The following is a 13,323-nucleotide window of genomic DNA, read 5'->3' as shown; positions in this document are numbered from 1 at the left end:
ATAGGGACAAACGTGCTAATAAAATTATATACGTGGTTAAAAACTCGAACACACGCTAACTTAGTATCAAGTTGTTTTTTACCTCAAATAGTAAGATTCTGTTTGAATTTTAATAGTATTTTTTTTCATAAATTATTTTACGTGAGACATAAGACCGTATAATAACGACATATGTATCTGAGCTGATGATAGCAAAATTTACAAAAATCAAATTAAAAATTCACTTGAACAACAATAAATCAAACCACCAACAAAGCAACTCACTACTCTAATGGTATACTACAGTCGTACTTCGCAGGCCACAGTCAGGCAAGACCTTATCTCAACACATTCTAGTGGCTCACTTTGTGGTCCAGTATTCTCATGCATCAGAGAGATTGGCATTATGAGATGAATCTGACCCATGATTTTCCAAACGTAGTTCAGAAATCCCCATAAAAACTGCCACCATTCTTCAGTTACCCGTCAGGTTTCACGAGCCCGTGATTGGTTGTGGATGCTCACGCCTCTGCGATCAGTCCCGTTTTATTTTTTTGTTTATGCCAAATTACAGCGGGTAGATTATTGATGTAAGGCGTAGGAATGAAATGCGCGTGGAGCCATCTCTCCAAAAGAAACACTTTCTAAGAGATTACAGTACAGTCACGTCAGAAATGTGTAGCCTTACGCCATTGGCAGGTAGATCAGAGATGACCATGCTTTCAGCTACATAATATAGGGGTGTTTGTCAATCATGAAGCAAATCTTTGTTACTATTTGCATTTGAGATAGTGGTTTTGCATGCAAAAATTCTGAAGGTCTCGATAAGACCTATCTCGGTTTCCCACCAATGACAGGGCCCTTGCATTGACACTAAAATTGTAGGTAATTTTCTCTCGCACTACTGATTACAGATATCAAGCAAGTGCACGTTGATACACCCTTCCTCAAGATTTTTTGTTATAGTGGTTTCGACAAATCATATATGTCCTTTCTTATACAAAAAAAATGTACACGATATCACAGGAATGACTTCGTTATGCAGTTTTAATTATTAAGTGTGGTTTTCCTTCAGTTTTTTGTGTATAAATAATATAAGGTATAGCTATGAAACATAAAAATAATAACAAAAATGTGAATATTTGACTGTTTCAATTATTGATTATTTTGACTACTTGCCAAACATTGATAGGAGCGGTTAGTCTCTACAGATACGTGAATAATAAACATAAAAAATCGTGATACAAAATATCTCTACCAGTGGTTAGATTTTATTTTTTAAGAATAGTGAAAGAACGAATAACTTATGTAGAAAAATAACCCCACAGCCTTAGTGTGTAAAACCACAAATACAAAATAAACAGTCTACAAGAAAAGTTGATCATTGACATATTGTTATATTTTATCACTCAAAGCTGCTTACAAAATCATCGCGATAAATGTCTTAAAGGTTAACATGATTTAAGTAAAAAATACTGACACTGCAGTTCCTTGTGACTCAGAATCATGATAAATGTCTTAAAAGTTTACATGATTTAAGTAAAAAATACTGACACTGCAGTTCGTTGTGACTCAGAATCATGTTAAAAATTATCAGTATATTTTTTACTTATTTTGAGTAAACCAACTAGTATTAGAATAAAAGATTTCTGATGTAGGCAATACATAAATTAGGATATACACACACGTATATAAACATCAGTTAGAGGCTGCATGAGAACTTGAGTTGTGACTACCACTGATAGATGTATTTATAGAATACATCGAATTAAAACAGTCTCAGAAATGGAAACAAATCACAACCAAACTTCATAAAATAAAGTAGAAAGATTTATACTCATAAAGGTCATAAGGTCACCTTATGCATAAACTGAAACGAAGATATCAAACAATGATGAACCAAAAATAAAGTTGTATAAGTATATCCAATAAATAGAACCAAAAAATAAGAACCCGTTAAAGTAGCATTAGATGTACTGATGTAGACACATTGTTAACAACTGATGCTATTGTTCAAGCGTCTCTGGACTACTGTCTGTCTGTAGGCAGCCATGTTTCAAGAGGAACAAAAAGACGATTCAGCAAGTGTTTTTGAGGTCACTTCACTTTCTCTGCTTCAAACAGTTAAAACTTATGACCAGCAATTGATTTTGGTAGCTCAACTAGTCATGTTTATTGTCGCTAGTTGTTTTCCTAAATACCGTTTTACAATCGATTTAATGTGGCTTGATGTTAAAACAAGAGACGCGTTTTTTGTTTGTTATTTAGAATGTTCCCTTCAACGCGTTGCGTCGAGTTTCCCCACGAAAAGATGTTGTCACATGTTTTCCATCACGAAGCTAGTAAATCAACATCTGTTGGGCTGTAGAACAAACAACAACCGATTTATACTGCCATCTGAGATCAGGAATATATAGTAAACTAACATTCAGCTCTAACTGGTTCATTCAGCTCTAACTGGTTTACAAAGAACCAACTTTTACAACAGGCTTTACATTTCAACCTGCTAGCACGTGTAGTGTGAGGCCCGGCATGACCAGGTGGTTAAGGCACTCGACTCGTAATCTGATGGTCGGGGGCTCGAATCTCCATCACATCAAACATGTTTGCCCTTTTAACCGTGGGGGCGTTATAATATAACGGTCAATCCCACTATTCGTTGGTAAAAGAGTAGCACAAGAGTTGGCGATGGGTGGTGATAACTAGCTGTTTTCTCTCTAGACTTACACTGCTAAATTAGGGACAGCTAGCGCAGATAATCCTCGTGTAGCTTTTCACGAAATTCAAAACAAACAAGGCCGGCATAACCAGGTGGTTAAGGCACTCGACTCGTAATCTGAGGGCCGCGGGTTCGAATCCCCGTCACATCAAACATGCGCTCGCCCTTTCGGCCGTGGGGGCGTTATAAAGTTACGATCAATCCCACCATTCGTTGGTAAAAGAGTAGCCCAAGAGTTGACGATGGGTGGTGATAACTAGCTGCCTTCCCTCTGGTCTTACGCTGTTAAATTAGGGACGACTAGCGCAGAAAGCCCTCGTGTAGCTTTGCGCGAAATTCAAAAAAACCAAACCAAATCAACGTGTAGTGTGACATCATTATGAGGTCACTGGGCAGGGAACTGTATTCGCGACAACGGAAGATGTTTCCCATCCACGTGGCTCAAGAAATAGATGCGACATCTACAGAAGCGAGAGACGTTTTTACTCTCTCAAACCGTGATACAAGACCTCCTCGGAGACTTAGTTCACGTGATCGTTTTTGACATTCAATGCTCGTGTACTGAGAGTGTATATTAGCACGCTGTAAACCAGATCATACATTTAAATCTTATTTACGAGCGCGACACGTGTTTCGACCGCGGAGACTGACATTTAGTACCAATATCAATGCAGAAGAACTCGATAATACCTCACAGAATAAAGCACTCGAAAAACCGTTATAAGGCCACTGTTTAAGGCTTAATGGAGAGTCATTAATTGACCATAAATCAGCTAAATAGTTTGACTTAGCAGAAATGTACAGAAACTATTCGAACAGAAGTCAGTCTCTTCAGGATTCTTTCATGAAAACCAAATTCCAGTGTCACCTACCTGTTCACAGTCGTTGTCTCCACAGAATATCTTTGGTTGTAGCAAGCTGTTCGTGTAATTGTTTTGATTTTTTGATCGTCACAAATCATGGGCTGGAACTGGAAATCGTCACGTGCCTGGACAAGAACCAATCCAAATTTTTATTTCTTATTTGCTTGTCCGTGTTTAAGACTACCAATGCGATGTTATTATACCTTAGATATCTTGACTAATGATTAGAAACCATCCTTTGATGTGCTGCAGAAATGCCGTTAGGGCAATAGGATTTCTAGTACATGTTAAAACCATTCATTATTCGTATCGGGAAACACATTATATTTTCGCAAATGTTTTTTTTTTTATTATAAATCTAGGCTTAATTCTAGGTTTCCGCTGGTTGTTTTATTTTCTTTATTATTTTCATCGGCATTAAATATTTTATTAATCTTTTTTTTTTCTTTCCCAACTTAATTAACGCCTAGAAAGCTCTGTTTGTATGCGCATGACGCCGTCTTGCTCTGTTTCTGTGAAAAACCTTGTAGTTAAAGCTGTTGTATTGGTCATGTAGACTCTTAATACATGCATGATGTGAAAATCCGGCGAATTGATCGATATGCTTCCATCTAATCACGGTAACCAACCAGCCTTTCAACAGGACCTACTGAGATTTCTCCTGCATCTCAGCGAATGTCCCTGTACGGGTACAATACGTATGTTTCCAACAAACAAAGCAAGCAAGACGTCCCTAAGAAATCCATAAATTCTTAAAACTTGCAATAACTAAACGCAATGTGGAAAATTAATATAAATATAACTGTGTACTCCAATAAATATAGTCCTACAAACAGGTTTGACTGTACTGTCTGGTTATTAAAAGTTATTAAGAAGGAAATGGAAAGTTAACAATAAAATAACAAACGTGAAATATACATATAATTATTATTTGATAATGTTCAAAGAAATATTCCACGAGAATGCAGTGATAAACATGAACCTGCAGACACTGCCTCGAAGTGCAACCGTGAACAAGAAATTTATTGTTACTTTATGAAAGTTATATGTATATATATATATATATATATATATATATTCTGTCTCGACAAGCGTAATACGAATTGTTCAAAGAGAGTAATATATTAAAATAATTATTACATGAAAATAGAACCGTAAACTTGCATAACGCGTCATGATAATTACATGAGGAAAGCTTTAAATAAAAAAAATATTTAATAAATCTAATAAGCATTATTTAAATAGAACATTCTGGTAAAGAATACATCTACCAATATTACCTGATAAAGTAAGATCAAACATTACACTGATATTAATTAGATTAAATAGAGCAGTGAACACAGTATGTGTAGTTATTACATAAATAACTGTTAAGAATATGAATATAGTAATATATATTGTGATTACATACAACTGTAATTATTATTTCATATACTTCTTATTCTTTGTTTAAGAGAAAATCCATATGAGACTATTTGCTGTGTCCACCCCGAGGAACCCAACCCCATATTTTAGCGTTATATGTTAGTAAGCTATTAGCCTTCCCACTATGTGAGGACGCATAAAGTCCTAAATATTAAGAATTGTGATTTAATACACGTGACCACGGTTATATTATCAACAGTTATTAAATGGCAATATATTAAACTAAACATTACAGGTGATGTCGGATGAATATATATTGTACTAAACATCGTATGTAATATTATTCACGATAGTATATTAATAATTGTTCACACCCTAATATGATATGCGAAATCAAAGAGCCAATGAATGAAACCCTATCTTTTCATATATATAACTTTCATTTTTTTCTAATCGGATTCCATTTTTGTGTTATATCTGAAATCTATAGAGATAAAAAGATAGCGGATAACCCAAGGGTGAAATACAGATAATAGCACCCTTGGGAACCCTTTCTGATTACGTTTTGCTGACACCCTGCGTGTGAAATGGTGTTCAGATACCACAGTTTAAACTCAAGGATATGCTTCCTTACAGTTATGGAATAACAAACAATGTAAGTATTGAGTTAATCGGTGTTTTGACGAGATAAATAGCAGTATTATACTCCCATAACACGATACCTAATGTATTTTGTAACAACATGCAAGTGAAATAAAAAATAAATATTGCATGATAGAGTTATGTGATCTGTGTAAAATATACAAAACATTTCGATTATATGATGAAGGAGACGCAAGTACAGCCGTGAATTCTGTAACTTTTGTAGTTACGTCGTCACAAGACCACAGTTTTTATTGGTCCTGTTACAAGCACTTGTCCGTCTTGATATATGTCTAGATGTAAAGTGATTAAGTGAGTAAAAGGTATGGACATAGTAAGCTGTTAATTGACATAAATATTACACACCGTTTTCACAGTGTAATCCGACCTTCGGTAATTCTATACGCGTTAGATAACTCTAACGTTTGTGATGTTCTATCCTGTAAACATTGCCGCCAAAGTGTTAGTTAGAATTACAATCCTCAACTTTGGCGAAAATCTAAAGAAAAACACTTTTGTTTTACCACTGATCGTTGTTCCTAAACAAAAACCTGTGTAGCATAAACGTGTATCTGTTATATGGAGATGTATATATAACGTGTATCTGTTATTTGGAGATGTATATATAACGTGTATCTGTTACTTGGAGATGTATATATAACGTGTATCTGTTATTTGGAGATGTATGTACAACGTGTATCTGTTATTTGGAGATGTATATAGATATAAATATACACATAAACGTGTATCTGTTATTTGGAGATGTATATAGATATAAATATACACATAAACATGTATCTGTTATTTGGAGATGTATATAGATATAAATATACACATAAACGTGTATCTGTTATTTGGAGATGTATCGATACACAGTCCACTATTACCTGAAGAATAACTGAAACATTCACTATTAAAAGTAATTATTTTCAATATGTCTGTTTATAGGAAATGAGAAGCAAGTTAAAATAAAACGTAATTTTGCCAAACGGAAAACAAACTGTTCCAAATTCGCGAATACATTTGAAGTCAGTCAAACAATCAGTTTTACTCATATGTAAAATAATGATCATTTTGTTTCAGTCCTAGAACAAGTGGCATGTCTTTTCAGATAAAATAAAATAGATTTTATCACACCAAACGGTACCTCACTTTTCTGTGTGTTACTCCTGTCTGATAATACTCGTTATGTTATGTAACATAGATCACATGTCATGGCGTACGGTGTTTAGAGGTTTTAAAATGGAATAAAAAACATACTTTATTGAAGAGGAATATTTGACCTTTACGTGATAGTTGTGCGTTCGTGTTATTAACATATAGAAAGCACGTACCGTTCTTGCAAACGAAGTTTACTTTCTATAGAAGAAATGCACGCTATTTAGAAAAACCAGTGATAACCACTGAAACGACCAAAGATGAATTTAAAATAGGCCTAAGTCCACATGATTATACTTAACTAACGTTTCATACATTTTTTATTACAGAATTATTGTAGCAATTTAGGGATTACGACCTACTACCAACTGTCTGGTGACGTAATAAACCCCTATACTTCAGTTGTTAATCGGTCTCGATGCAACGGCTTCTTGTAGCCAAAATTAAATTCAAGTTCATACATAACGCTAAATGCCATGGCTACCACCTAATCATTATTCAGCCAAGTCATTTGCCCCTAAGTTCTTTGATACGTAAATGGACCGTCTCTTTACTGTTCGAGGCCCGGCATGACCAGACGGGTTAAGGCGGTCAACTCGTAGTCCGAGGTTCGCGGGTTCGAATCTCCGTCACACCAAACACGCTCGCCCTTTCAGCCGTGGGGGCGTTATAATGTGACGGTCAATCCCGTTATTCGTCGGTTAAAGAGTAGCCCAAGAATTGGCGGTGGGTGGTAATGACTAGATGCCTTCCCTCTAGTCTTACGCTGCTAAATCAAGGACGGCTCGTGCAGATAGTCCTCGTGTGGCTTTGCGCGAAATTAAAACAACAACAAACTTTGCTGTTCATATCTGTTTCAAACGTTTTCACGAGTTTACTTTCTTAGATTCGATTATATTTTTATCATTTAAATAATTAAACATACAAATAAAATAAACTCTCCGTTTCCACACTCTATCAGTTTTATGATAAATAGTTTGATAATGAACGATTTTTTGTCCTAATATTAGGACGTTTTTAAAAGCTCTACAGACCCTGATTTTTTGTGTCTAATTATGAGTTAAGTATCACGTTACAGAATCTCCAACACGTAATAACATATCTTATATGAATATGCAACATCTGATTCATATACACTGAAAATGCGTATGAATTTTTATGTACCAACTTATGTTAAACTGATATTCGTCTCTACCAAGCAATATTTCTTTTAAAATTAGTGTATGTTCTAGGCTTAAGATAATCTACTTCACATGAACATATATTATATATGTGTTATAGGAATATAAATGCAACAAAAATTAAGTTAAAAGGCCTTTAAATATGTCTTCCGTTAAAATAAATGAAGCAGTTAGGCAGTAAGTTTCGAATATTAATTTAAAAAATAGAATTTACTAACCAACAGAACCGTCAGTGAAACAAGAAAGAACTGAGATTTTCTTCTTGATGTTCTGTCTGTGGTTCTATTTGTGTTTCCGAACTAATATTTAGCTCGTTTATTTATTAAACATAAAAAGAATTGTAAGATCTACTTTCAGTGCGTAAGGACTTTTACAGTTGTGTGCTTCCATTCTTGTACGGTATTCCACATGGTGCCCCCCAGCGGCTCATCGGGATGTCTGCGGACTTACAACGCTAAAAACCGGGTTTCGATACTCGTGGTGGGCAGAGCACAGAGAGTCCATCGTGTAGCTTTGTGCTTAATTCAAAGCAAACAAACAAAACAATCCACATGGTGAGGATTTTCTGAATTAGTAATTTATCACAAAACAATCCACATGGTGAGGATTAGTAATTTATCACAAAGTAATTTCAATTCAATATTTTGTTTCAAAACTTGTACAATTAAAGGCTGGTTATATGAAAACAAACAACCAAATATTAAATATAAATTATATTAAATCTTAATATAAACAATATACAAAACGACTCAAAATAAATCAAAACCTTATAAGCACATCAAATATATCAAAAGAACTTAACCACACCAAAGATATCGAAATTACTTAACCACACCAAAGATATCGAAACTACTTAACGACACAAAAGATATCAAAACTACTTAATTACATCAAAGATATCGAAACTACTTAACGACACGAAAGATATCAAAACTACTTAACGACAACAAAGATATCGAAACTACTTAACCACACCAAAGATATCGAAATTACTTAACCACACCAAAGATATCGAAATTACTTAACGACACCAAAGATATCGAAACTACTTAATTACATCAAAGATATCGAAACTACTTAACGACACCAAAGATATCAAAACTACTTAACGACACCAAAGATATCGAAACTACTTAACCACACCAAAGATATCGAAATTACTTAATCACACCAAAGATATCAAAACTACTTAACGAGACCAAAGATATCAGAACTACTTAACTACACCAAAGTTATCGAAACTACTTAATTACATCAAAGATATCAAAACTACTTAACGACACCAAAGATATCAAAACTACTTAACGACACCAAAGATATCAAAACTACTTAACTACACCAAAGTTATCGAAACTACTTAATTACATCAAAGATATCGAAACTACTTAACCACACCAAAGATATCGAAATTACTTAACCACACCAAAGATATCGAAATTACTTAACCACACCAAAGATATCGAAATTACTTAACTACATCAAAGATATCGAAAACACATCAAAGATATCGAAACTACACCAAAGATATCAAAACTACTTAATTACATCAAAGATATCGAAATTACTTAACTACATCAAAGATATCGAAACTACATCAAAGATATCGAAACTACACCAAAGATATCGAAACTACACCAAAGATATCGAAACTACACCAAAGATATCAAAACCACTTAACCACACCAAAGATATCGAAACTACTTAACTACATCAAAGATATCGAAATTACTTAACCACACCAAAGATATCGAAATTACTTAACCACACCAAAGATATCAAAACTACTTAATTACATCAAAGATATCGAAACTACACCAAAGATATCAAAACTACTTAATTACATGAAAGATATCGAAACTACTTAACCACATGAAAGATATCGAAACTACTTAATTACATGAAAGATATCGAAACTACTTAACCACATGAAAGATATCAAAACTACTTAACCACATGAAAGATATCAAAACTACTTAATTACATCAAAGATATCAAACTACTTAACCATAGAAATCTAAAATCACTTAAACATTTTAAAGATCCTGAAACTATAACACCAAAAATATCGAAGACAAAATTCAACTGCACAAAGAACATATAAAAGTACTTAAGTAAATCAAAGCTATATTATATTATTTGGACATTTCTCTGTCCTTTGTGTTATTTAGATAACGTCCAATATATCATATGATGCATATATTACGGCACGCGAAAATTATTTATTTCTGAAACATCCAAAATCTCGCATAATTATACGATACGTCACTTCCTTTCAACAATACAAGATCAACACTACATACTTTGCAAAGAACGTCATGTTTTCTGCCCAGAAATCTAGTTTTCTCAGGAATTTTCAGTTCATATATATGAACGTGTTTCGAAATATAGAATCCAAACATGAGAAAGTAGCAAAGTGTTTTGAGAACTGAATATTCTTGTTATACAGAGGTGGTTTTATGTTGTTTTTGAACATACTGATATAGTATTCTGTTCCCGTAACATCACAAGTTTGCAGGCGTTACATTGCAACATGTAAATTTTAAATATACTACAGAGAAACACGAAGTGACACTATTTGTCTCATCTTGTATAGTTTTTTATACAACAAATTTCTCTACAAGCATGTCTCAGGCGTCTTTTCGTTACACACGTAATATTACTTCTATTGTTCATATACTGAGCAATTACTACGAAAGATAACAGATTCCATGTAATTTCAATGAGGGATGTGATTCGGTTCAAACCACTTAGGCTGAGACTAAACAAAATATATAGCAACAAAACGAAAGTGATGAAGTAGGCCAAAGGCCTGAGAAAGAATAGATTGCCTGAGTGACCACATGCAGCCATATCGAAATTACAAGGCACGTGCGTATATAAGGTACGAATGTCTCGGACATTCTATTTCTTCACTGTTTTATTATTACTTTAAACTTACTTTTGAGGTTAACATATGCAGCTGATTTGTGTTTTTTGTCAGTGTCTTCTCAGTATTATAAGATATATATATATCATTCAATAGTTTAAAATCTGTTATTCAACTTTCTCTCACTAACAAGTTAGTTAACTTTAATAAGTTAATATTTGTTCAGTTTTACTTGTGCGATACGAACGTGAAAAGATAAAGATTTTATTATATATCAAAATATTTCCCGTTTAATTATTTCATTTTGTAAACGATAAACTTATTTTTGTTTTCTTAGAGTAGCGAATATTTTTTTCTGAAAACCAACCGGCGGTTAATAAGGCTAATGGTTAACTGTGATATTCAACATTAAATGATGGTGATTTTACGCAGCCCATCTCAACTGCATTATGAAAAACTAGAGTTGTTGTCTGTTCTGTGTACACCACAGGTATTAAAGCTCACTTTTTAGCGTTATAAATCTTTGGAGTTACCGCTGAACCAGTGAAAGGTATAATTGATTTTTTTAGCAGTATTTCTACAGTTTACCAAACTTTGTCACAAATGAAAGAAATATTTAAAAAAAAAATTCAAGTTAGACCAGATGGTGAATCAAAAAGATTGCGTATTTTAGCAACAACTTTTAGTTTTTTACCAACATCCGTTGTATCTTTCAAACTGAGAATTAAAGCATTTTGTCAAAGTGGAGACTTTAAAACATCTCCAATTAATGTTAAATCGGGATAAATATAGATTTTCTCACTCGCGATGCTTCTGTGAAAGTAGCGAAGGTTTCAATTTGTTGTAACAGCACAACTTGTTCCACAACGTTTACTATCTACTAAAGAAAAAACAAAAATCAGTTTATTTGCCGAAAAGGTCGTAACAAGATGTAAGATAACCCATCGTTCAGTACTTAAAACGTTTTACGACTCAGCTTTTAAACCCCACGAGCGCACGAGCGTAGTACTTATAAAGTATCATTTTGAAACGACATTTATGATCGGACCAATTGGCGAATGTTGAAGTGAGGGCCTAGCCACTAGTTGAAGCAGAAAGGTTTATTGCTCGTAAGTCGACAAGATGTACTCATTAGGTCACCAAACACGTGTGGTATATAGTAGAAGTGTATTTGAATCACGACGATTATGTGAGTCTCTACAGCTTTCTTTATCAAGGAGTAAACATAGGACGTTATAAGGAAACGCAAGCCACTAAGATGAACCGAAACTAGTAAGCATGTATGTATCGAATATGTACACGTGACATTAATACCTGTAGTTTTACTGTGTAGTTCAGAATACTACCACGTGGGATATACATATATTCATTTATCTATACACATAAAAACTTTAATATTTGTATCATCAAAGTATTGCACCAATCAAGAAGTGGTTTCGTCACTTATGGGGTTTTGTAATTAACTTTTGGGACATATTTTACAGCAACGAATATTGTAGGGGTAATAACATATTTCGTTAAAATCGAAATTTAGAAAATAAATAATTCTGTGTCTCATTAAGTAATATGTTAATCGCTAATTAGTTTTATATGATAAGAGCCTTACATCGTTATTTCGTCCGTGATTCTTGGAAGAATTACGTTTTCTGTTTGTCCGTCGTCGGCAGAGAAACGGCATTTCTTTAGCGCGCTCAGCCTCAATGATTTCTCATTGTGTTCTCTTATTAGTATACTCCCGCGTGAACAGTCGACATCTATAGAGGGACACAGGTTCATTGGTATCGAAACGAAATCAAGTCAAGCGCCTTTGATAAATCACGGTCGCCCATTGTCCGTGTCACTTTAAAAGAAACAGCTCGCGATGCGGCAACACTGTCAGTAAGGCCAATAGCGGGACCTCACCTCGCGACGACGGCCATTTTCTCGTCTTTGGGGCATCGAAACACAAAATGCAGCAAGCAGTTCTGCGGTGGTCTTGCTTTTCACTGTCTCGTGCTGTCATATTCAACTTTACTTACGGTGAAAAAATACGGTTTTATGCGATAATCTTCTGTACGGACGGTATTTTAATGATAAAAAAACTGGTCTCGTATTATTTAACTATGTAAAAAAAAAAGAGAGAAAAATATGACAAACATTCGGTAAGATGTTATCACATCTGTGACGTACATTGTCGTACACAAGCCACGTGATTAATGTTCTCATCAGATCTTATAAATCAAAACTGGAGAATATTGGACTTGGTCCATAGTTTGTTATATGTGAAATAACCTACCTGACGAGAGAAGGAATACTCGATCACAACGTGTGGCCCATTCGTATTAGAGATATGCTTCACCTGTGTTTTCAGTCATAAAATTAGAGTCTGTGAAAAAGTCTTACTTTGCTACTTATGCATATCGCGTATAACTCAAACACCTTACTAGAACCGTATACGATTATGTTATTCTATATTTTTTAAAAATTATATACATGTGCGTATATGTACTAACAACCAGAAACAAAACTCACACATGACCGTATTTTATTTAAGAAACGATTCTTTGACTT

At 34.2% G+C, this 13,323-nt stretch overlaps 1 protein-coding gene and 1 long non-coding RNA gene across 8 annotated transcripts in view; one reads left to right on the top strand and one right to left on the bottom strand.

The window, feature by feature from the left end:
• The window catches only part of LOC143231822 (uncharacterized), a 201,048-nt gene that overhangs the window by 147,292 nt on the left and 40,433 nt on the right, over positions 1-13,323 (bottom strand). For 2 of the 7 annotated variants that reach the window (XM_076466482.1, XM_076466488.1), the window contains exon 1: positions 265-651. The exons of 3 other annotated variants lie outside the window; for them this stretch is intronic. The gene's annotated coding sequence lies outside the window, so the exon portion shown is untranslated. Of the gene's footprint in view, positions 1-264; positions 652-3,570; positions 3,723-13,323 lie in introns of those variants that run through there. 2 more of the 7 variants (XM_076466483.1, XM_076466487.1) reach the window with 2 other exon arrangements.
• The window catches only part of LOC143231828 (uncharacterized), a 35,546-nt gene continuing 34,141 nt past the window's right edge, over positions 11,919-13,323 (top strand). The window contains exon 1 of the long non-coding RNA XR_013017224.1: positions 11,919-12,053. This is a non-coding gene — a long non-coding RNA (uncharacterized LOC143231828). The remainder of the gene's footprint in view (positions 12,054-13,323) is intronic.

Source organism: Tachypleus tridentatus, chromosome 11 (genome assembly GCF_004210375.1).
Source record: "Tachypleus tridentatus isolate NWPU-2018 chromosome 11, ASM421037v1, whole genome shotgun sequence".
NCBI lineage: Eukaryota > Metazoa > Arthropoda > Merostomata > Xiphosura > Limulidae > Tachypleus > Tachypleus tridentatus.
This window is presented reverse-complemented; position numbering and strand designations above follow the sequence as displayed.